General features: G+C 49.7%; 1 protein-coding gene across 2 annotated transcripts in view; it reads left to right on the forward strand.

Moving 5' to 3' along the window:
• Positions 1–8,656: 8,656 nt before the first annotated feature.
• The window catches only part of mmp17a (matrix metallopeptidase 17a), a 285,416-nt gene continuing 284,809 nt past the window's right edge, over positions 8,657–9,263 (forward strand). For both annotated transcript variants that reach the window (XM_078421408.1, XM_078421410.1), the window contains exon 1: positions 8,657–8,675. The gene's annotated coding sequence lies outside the window, so the exon portion shown is untranslated. The remainder of the gene's footprint in view (positions 8,676–9,263) is intronic.

Here is a 9,263-nt window from a genome sequence, read left to right on the forward strand (position 1 = left end):
GATGTGCCGGCTCTGGAGAGGGTCCTGAGGAGGTTTACAACAACAATCCCAGGAATGAGTGGGTTAACCTATGATGAGCATTTGTGGGCACTGGGCCTGTACTCGCTGGAGTTTAGAAGGATGAGGGGGCACCTCATTGAAACTTACAGAATAGTGAGCGGCCTGGATAGAGTGGATGTGGAGAGGATGGTTACACTAGAGGGAGAGTCTAGGACCAGAGGGCACAGCCTCAGAGTTAAAGGACGTTCTTTTAGGAAGGAGGTGAGGAGGAATTTCTTTAGTCAGAGGGTGGTGAATCTGTGGGATTCTTTGCCACAGACGGCTGTGGAGGCCACAAGTCAGTGGGTATTTTTAAGGCAGAGATAGAGAGATTGTTGATCAGTGCGGGTGTCAGGGGTTATGGGGAGAAGGCAGGAGAATGGGGTTAGGAGGGAGAGATAGATCAGCCATGATTGAATGGCGGAGTGGACTTGATGGGCCGAATGGCCTAATTCTACCCCTATCACTTATGACCTTAAAAGATCCTTAAAAACGTTAAATCCTGGGCACGGCTCCACTCTGCACTTTGCCTGAGTATCTGTCTAATGACCAGTCTCAACGCATCAAACATTACTCCCCAGCGGAGGAATACTTTGGAACTTCCTCAGATCACGCTGGAGACTCTGCAAATATTTATACTCCCCCTCTCTCTCTCCCTCCCAGCGGCAACACAGGAGTGTAATTGGCCGGCACACAGGCAGGCAGGCAGACAGAGAGCTGGATGGCTTGTTACGTGTCCAGTGCAATCTGCTTTCTCAGTTTATGCCTTGCATAGGAATCGTCCAACACTGCCTCAGACAACCTCAGTGTGTCTTCCAGCGCTCCCTGCTCATTCCAAACGTCCGGCAGATGCTGCAAGGCCGTCTTGTGTTATTGTTCAGTTAGAGTGACACAGCGTGGAAACAGGCCCTTCGGCCCAATACCTCCACAATGCCCCATCTACGCTAGACACAAAGAGCTGGAGTAACTCAGCGGGTCAGGCAGCATCTGTGGAGAACATGGATAGGTGACGTTTCACAAAGAGCTGGAGTAACTCAGCGGGTCAGGCAGCATCTGTGGAGAGAAGGAATGGGTGACGTTTCGGGCCGAGACCCTTCTTCAGGGAAAGAATTGCAGATGCTGGAATCCTGCGTAAAACACAAAGTGATTTCAAGATTTCAAGATCACTTTATTCTCACATGTACCAATTAAGGTCCAGTGAAATTTCAATTACCACACAGCCACACTAAGTGAAAAGCAACAAGACACACAGCCACATAAAATAAAATGTAATATAAACATCCACCACAGCAGAGTTCATATTCCTCACTGTGATGGAAGGTAATAAAGTTCAATCTACTTCCTCTTTGTTCACCCGAACAAACCAAGGAACATTAAAACATACTTTAACACACACTTAAAATAACAAAAACAGAAGGAAGGACAGACAGACTGTTGGCGAGGCAGCTAGTGCTGGTGGCGCCCCCGGTGGAGTATTGGAGGAATTTAGTGAACCAGGCAGCATCTGTGGAGGGAATCGATAGAGGACGTTTCGGGTCGGGACCTTTAATCTGAGAACAGAGAGATATTTTTGTGTATCCAGTGAGGAAGAGGAATTTTGCAGCAATTTCGCAAAACATCAGCAATCCACTTTCTCCACAGATGCTGCCTGACCCGCTGAGTTACTCCAGCACTCTGTGAAACGTCACCTATCCATGTTCTCCAGAGATGCTGCCTGACCCGCTGAGTTACTCCAGCACTCTGTGAAACGTCACCTATCCATGTTCTCCACAGATGCTGCCTGACCCGCTGAGTTACTCCAGCACTCCGTGTTTTGGCCAAGGACAGGAATGATGTCATGTTTGTGGACCTGTGCTGTTTCACACATTAACTGCAGTGATGGAGAGTGGACATTTGCCTGCACTACTTGTCTAGTGTAGTATCACTTCCTGTGTAAAACTCACTGCCTGGCTTTAGATGTGCTGAAACCAAGCCAAGCATCGCTGGCTGAAGTCTTATGATCTTATTATCTCATTCCAGCTGCAGGGAACAACCAGATGTTACTAATGTTGCATGTCATAAGTTCATAAGTACTAGGAACAGAATTAGGCCATTCAATCACGGCTGATCTATCTCTCCCTCCTAACCCCATTCTCCTGCCTTCTCCCCATAACCCCTGACACCCGCACTGATCAAGAACTTGACAATCTCCGCTTTAAAATGTTTAGCACGAGGGAACAAGAACGAGAACAACTTTCTGCGGCAACAAATGAAAAACTGGGCAAAATCAAATGGTGGAAATTGGAAATAAAAGCTGAAAACGCTAGGAATTCATCAGTTTCTGGCGATCTGGTCACGTGTGGGGTCTGGGTGGTGATTAGTTGTTTAAACACACAAATTGTCAGGACACCAGGGACAATTTTTACATTTACCCAGTCAATTAACCTACAAACCTGTACGTCTTTGGAGTGTGGGAGGAAACCGAACATCTCGGAGAAAACCCACGCGGGTCACGGGGAGAACGTACAAACTCCGTACAGACGGCGCCCGTAGTCAGGATCGAACCCGGGTCTCCGGCGCTGCATTCGCTGTAAAGCAGCAACTCTACCGCTGCGCCACCGTGCCGCACTATCTATGTTTGAGATATCCACCATGCAGAGTGTTCAGCCTAGTTGATAGTTCGTGAGTCTGAAGAAGGGTCTCGACCTGAAACATTGCCCATTCCTTCTCTCCACAGATGCTGCCTGTCCCACTGAGTTACTCCAGCACTCTGTGCCTCTCTTCGATTTAAACCAGGCTCTGGTTTAGACTACACTGGCAACAGGGTTTGTTGGCCCTGAAGCATTTTGAAATGTTTTGAGGGCTGTGCAGATGTAATGATGATGGCCCTCACACATCTCCACTGCCAGTGGCCTGTAGCTGTGATGGCTCTCACACCTCTCCACTGCCAGTGGCCTGTAGCTGTGATGGCTCTCACACCTCTCCACTGCCAGTGGCCTGTAGCCGTGATGACTCTCACACCTCTCCAATGCCAGTGGCCTGTAGCTGTGATTGCCCTCACACCTCTCCACTGCCAGTGGCCTGTAGCTGTGATGGCTCTCACACCTCTGCACTGCCAGTGGCCTGTAACTGTGATGGCCCCTCACACCTCTCCACTGCCAGTGGCCTGTAGCTGTTCCTCTCCACTGCCAGTGGCCTGTAGCTGTTCCTCTCCACTGCCAGTGGTCTGTAGCTGTTCCTCTCCACTGCCAGTGGCCTGTAGCTGTGATGGCTCTCACACATCTGCACTGCCAGTGGCCTGTAGCTGTGATGCCTCTCCACCACTGCACTGCCAGTGGCCTGTAGCCGTGATGGCCAGGCAAACACACAGTTAACTGGGAGAGTGACGTTGCTGGGATTCATCAAACAAAAACATCATTCGGCTAAATAAACTGGTGCAGATGTGCTGGGGTGAGTGCATCGAACAGATGCTGCCAAATGAGATTGGCTCAGAGTAATCCTTCTGCACACACTGCTCCAGCATCTTCAGATGGTCACAGAGGCACACAGCCACAGAAACAGGCCCTAGGCATTCAAGCTGACCAACGTGCCCATCTACACTACATAGAAACATAGAAAATAGGTGCAAGAGGAGGCCATTCGGCCCTTTGAGCCAGCACCGCCATTCAAAGTGACCTGCCTCATGCTAGCTCCTCCAGCAGCTCGCTCCACACTCACCGCCCTCTGTGTGAAAAAGTTGCCTCTCAAGCTCCTATTAAGTCTTTCCCCTCTCACCTTAAACACCTGTGTCCATGTGGAAGAGTTGCCAGAGGAGGTACTTGAGGCAGCTACACTAACAACATTTAAAAGACATTTGGACTGGAACATGGATTGAACAGGTTTTGAGGAATATGGGCCAAACGCAGGCAGGTGGGACTAGCTTGTACTCAGTGGAATTTAGAAGGATGAGAAGGGATCTTATAGAAGCTTTTAAAATCCTTAAGAGACTGGACAGGCTCGATGCAGGAAACATGTTCCCGATGTTGGGGGGAGTCCAGAACCAGGGGCCACAGTTTAAGAATAAGGAGTCGGCCATTTAGGACTGAGATGAGGAAAAACCTTTCCACCCAGAGAGTTGTGAATCTGTGGGATTCCCTGCCACAGAAGGCAGTGGAGGCCAATTCACTGGATGTTAGATTTAGCTCTTAGGGCTAACGGAATCAAGGGATGTGGGGGAAAAGCAGGAACGGGATACTGATTGTGGATGGTCAGCCATGATCATATTGAATGGCGGTGCTGGCTCAAAGGGCCGAATGGCCTCCTCCTGCACCTATTTTCTATGTTTCAAACTCCACACACAGACAGCACCCGCGGTCAGGATGGAACCCAGATCTCTGGTGCCGTGAGGCATCGGCTCTACCCGCTGCGCCACCGTGCCGACCACGTTGTAGATGGGTGAGAGCAGTTTCCTTTGTTCAGGAGGTGACGCCGTCAATGATGGGGGTTTGGGGGGGGGGTCACAGTGCAGAGAGTGGGACCTCTCTGTTCCTTCCTCCTCTCTACCTGAGACATAGAAACAGAGGTGCAGGAGTAGGCCATTCGGCCCTTCGAGCCTGTACGTACCGCCATTCAATATGATCATGGCTGATCATCCAACTCAGTATCCTGTACCTGCCTTCTCTCCATACCCCCTGATCCCTTTAGCCACAAGGGCCACATCTAACTCCCTCTTAAATATAGCCAATGAACTGGCCTCAACTACCTTCTGTGGCAGTGAATTCCACAGATTCACCACTCTCTGTGTGAAAAAAAAGTTCTCATCTCGGTCCTAAAAGACTTCCCCCTTATCCTTAAACTGTGACCCCTTGTTCTGGACTCCCCCAACATCGGGAACAATCTTCCCGCATCTAGCCTCTCCAACCCGTTAAGAATTTTATAAGTTTCTATAAGATCCCCCCTCAATCCTCTAAATTCCAGCGAGTACAAGCCGAGTCTATCCAGTCTTTCTTCATATGAAAGTCCTGCCATCCCAGGAATCAATCTGGTGAACCTTCTCTGTACTCCCTCTATGGCAAGAATGTCATTCCTCAGATTAGGAGACCAAAACTGTACGCAATACTCCAGGTGTGGTCTCACCAATGCCCTGTACAACTGCAGCAGAACCTCCCTGCTCCTATACTCAAATCCCCTCGCTATGAATGCCAACATACCATTGGCTTTCTTCACTGCCTGCTGCACCTGCATGCCTACTGTCAATGACTGGTGCACCACGACACCCAGGTCTCGTTGCATCTCCCCTTTTCCTAATCGGCCACCATTCAGGTAATACTCTGCTTTCCTGTTCTTGCCACCAAAGTGGATAACCTCACACCTGGCCTCACCAGGTAATCCTCACTCACATCCACAGCACAGATGCAAAACGGCTTATTGATGGGAAATGTTTGACCTCCAGCAGGTTGTGTTTGATTTCCAATTCCCAGCAGTTTGCAGGGAAGTGGTGTTTCCACACGACTGGTTTGGAGAGAGAAGGGAGCTGGTCCATGAAGCAGCTTGAAAATATCACAAGCAGGTTCCAGAGACATCCATCAATAAACGTTAACAGGTGCTTGTCTGAAACACCACTCGACATGACCGTTGGTGCAGAGGGGAAGGGGAGCGACTTACAGAGAGTAACGGGGAGTCACAGAGACGGCTCGCTCCGGCCCGCACGGGCACTTTATTGCCAGTTCAACGGAGCAGGCGATTTCGATGGGAGAGAAAAGCGTGCAGGAAGGAACTGCAGATGCTGGTTGAAACCAAAGAAAGGCACAAAGTGCTGGAGTAACTCAGCGGGGCAGGCAGCATCTCTGGAGTCAGAGGGTGGAGAATCTGTGGGATTCTTTGCCACAGAAGGCTGTGGAGGCCACAAGTCAGTGGATATTTCTAAGGCAGAGATAGATAGATTCTATCATCGGCTGCCTCGCCAATAGTCTTATCATATCATATCATCATATCATATCATATATATACAGCCGGAAACAGGCCTTTTCGGCCCTCCAAGTCCGTGCCGCCCAGCGATCCCCGTACATTAACACTATCCTACACCCACTAGGGACAATGTTTACATTTACCCAGCCAATTAACCTACATACCTGGGCATCTTCTCGTCCCTTTCTTCTTTGTTGTTTTTTAGTGTGTGTTAAATGTGTGTTTTAGTGTTCTTTAGCTTGTTTTATGTGGGGGTGTGGGGCGGTGGGGGAGGGAGGGGTGGGGGGGAGGGACGGGTGGGGTTGGGGGAAACTTTTTTAAATCTCTAACCTTGACAGAGGTGCGATTTTGTTCCGTATCGTCACTCCGTCCGCACTGCGACCAGACATCGTGGAGCTGGCGGTCTCTGCTGGAGATCGACTTCGGGAGTTCCAACCGCAGGAGCTTTGACCGCCCCGACCACGGGAGAATAAAGAGGAAGAGGGTTAGACTTTATTGCCATCCATCACAGTGAGGAGTGTGGGGAACCCGCTGTGGGGGATGTTTATGTTCATGTTTATGTCGTTGTGTGCCTTGTTGCTTTTTTTCAGCATGGCTGTATCGTGATCCAAGTTTCGCTGCACCTTAATTGGTACACGTGACAATACACAAACCTTTGAAACCTTTGTCAGGGGTAATGGGGAGAAGGCAGGAGAATGGGGTTAGGAGGGAGAGATAGATCAGCCATGATTGAATGGCGGAGTAGACTGGATGGGCCGAATGGCCTAATTCTGCTCCTATTCCTTATGATCTTATGAAAGGAATAGGTGAAGTTTCAGGTCTGAAGAAGGATCTTGACCCAAAATATTACCTATTACAAAAATAAATGCAAATACTCAGTGTTAAGCTGCTTCTAAATCTCTGCTCAATTGTGCAATAAATGTCCAGGAACATTGAGTGGCACGGAGACATCTGCCACTATGCGGACGAGAAGATATGAAGATGCCACACCAGACCTCTGGTCCTCTGGTCCTCTGGTCCTCTGGTCCTCTGGTCCTCTGGTCTCTTGTACCTTTTGTTCTTTGTCGCCTTCCAAATCTCTAGTTTCCCTCTCCCCTGACTCTCAGTCTGAAGAAGGATCTTGAGCCGAAACGTCACCTATCCATGTTCTCCACAGATGCTGCCTGACCCACTGAGTTACTCCAGCACTCTGTGAAACGTCACCTATCCATGTTCTCCACAGATGCTGCCTGACCCGCTGAGTTACTCCAGCACTCTGTGACTGTCTCTGGGGTCTGACAGCCGGCTAAGTATTCCCTATCATTGTCACCCACTCCCTTCCAGTGGAGTTCCATGGGGCCGAATTCAATGCAGGTCAAAGAACCACCTCTACACGTTAAATCAGAAGAAATAGAAGCAGCTAGAGACCATTCTGCCCCTTGATCTATCCCTGCCCTTCATCTTAACCCCAGCTCCAGGTTGCGAGTGTGGAACTGGTTTAGTTTTAGTTTAAGATAGACACAAAGTGCTGGGAGTAACTCAGCGGGTCAGGCAGCATCTGTGGAGAACATGGATAGGTGACGCTTTGGGTCGAGACCCTTCTTCAGACTTAGTTTCAGAGTTGAGTTGAGTTTATTGTCCCGTGTACCGAGGTACAGTGAAAAGCCTTTGTTGCGCGCTAACCAGTCAGCGGAAAGACAACACATGATTACAATCGAGCCGTCCACAGTGGACAGATAAAATAATAACATGAACGTTTAGTGCAAGATAAATCTGATTAAAGATAGTTCGAGGATCTCCAATGGGGTGGGTGGGAGGTCAGGACCGCTCTCTAGTTGGTGAGAGGACGGTTCAGTTGCCTGATAACAGCCGGGAAGAAACTGCCCCTGAATCTGGAGGTGTGCGTCTCCACACTTCTGTACCTCTTGCCTTGAAAACTCGACAGCTGCCATCCACTGACCTACAGATGCAGAACTCCAAGGATTCACCACCCCCTCTCATTACAATTAACCATGGCAGGGACATCGTGGGCCGAAGGGCCTGTTCCTGTGCTGTTTGTGTTCACTGTGAGGTTCCTCAGCTTGAGAAGCAACCTGTTGGCATCTACACAAACCCAATACTCAATGTCTGCACTCCAAGGGTGGCTCGCTGGTGCAGCGGGTAGAGCTGCTGCCTCACAGTACCACAGACCCGGGTTCCATCCCGATTACGGGTGCTGTCTGTGTGGAGTTTGCACGTTCTCCCCGTGACTTGCGTGGGTTTTCTCCAGGTGCTCCGGTTTCCTGCCACACTCCGTATACGTACATATTTGAAGGTTAATTAGATTCTGTAAAACTGTAAATTGTCCCTAGTGTGTGTAGGATAGTGTTAGTGTGCGGGGATCGCTGGGCGGCACGGACTCGGTGGGCCGAAGGGCCTGTTTCTGCATTGTATCTCTAAAAAAAGACGTTTCATTCATTTTGTTCAACATAGGGTTTAAAAACATTGTGCGTCATTGTTAATAATATGTAAGGAAACTGTTTGTGTGACTGACAGCTTTAGCTGCATCAGCATTACACAAACGCATGTACATCTGCAAAACCTGACCATTGTTGGGTGAAACGTTACCTATCCATGTTCTCCCAGATGCTGCCCGACCCGCTGAGTTACTCCAGCACTCTGTGTCTACCTACGTTTTGACTACCTACCCAAATCGATGCATCTCATGGAAAGATGTTGTCAAGCTGGAGAGGGTAGGGAGAAGATTAACGAGGATGTTGCCAGGACTAGAGGGTGTGAGCTACAGGGAGAGGTTGGGGCAGGCTGGGTCTCTATTCCATGGAGCGCAGGAGGATGAGGGCTGATCTTATAGAGGTGGACAACATCATGAGAGGAAAAAATCGGGTAGATGCACAGAGTCTCTTGCCCAGAGTAGGGGAATCGAGGACCAGAGGACACGGGTTCAAAGTGAAGGGGGAAAGATTTAATAGGAATCTGAGGGGTAACGTTTTTTGCACAGATGGGGGTGGGTGAATGGAACGAGCTGCCAGGGGTGGGGGTGGAGGCAGATACCATAGTGGTGGTGAGAGGCTTTAGACAGGCGCGTGGATACGCAGGGAGTGGAGGGATATGGGTCACGTGCGGGCAGAGGGGATCAGTGTAACTTGGCGTCGTGGTCAGCACGGACATTGTGGGCCGAAGGGCCTGTTCCTGGGCTGTACAGTCTGTGTAAACCCCTCATTCCCCCCCCCCCCCGCCCAGCCAATTGATCCCCCACTCTCTCTCTCTCTCTCTCTTTCTTTTTTTCTCTCTTTTTTTCTCTCTTTTTTTCTCTCTCTCTC

Source organism: Rhinoraja longicauda, chromosome 25 (genome assembly GCF_053455715.1).
Source record: "Rhinoraja longicauda isolate Sanriku21f chromosome 25, sRhiLon1.1, whole genome shotgun sequence".
Taxonomy (NCBI): domain Eukaryota; kingdom Metazoa; phylum Chordata; class Chondrichthyes; order Rajiformes; family Arhynchobatidae; genus Rhinoraja; species Rhinoraja longicauda.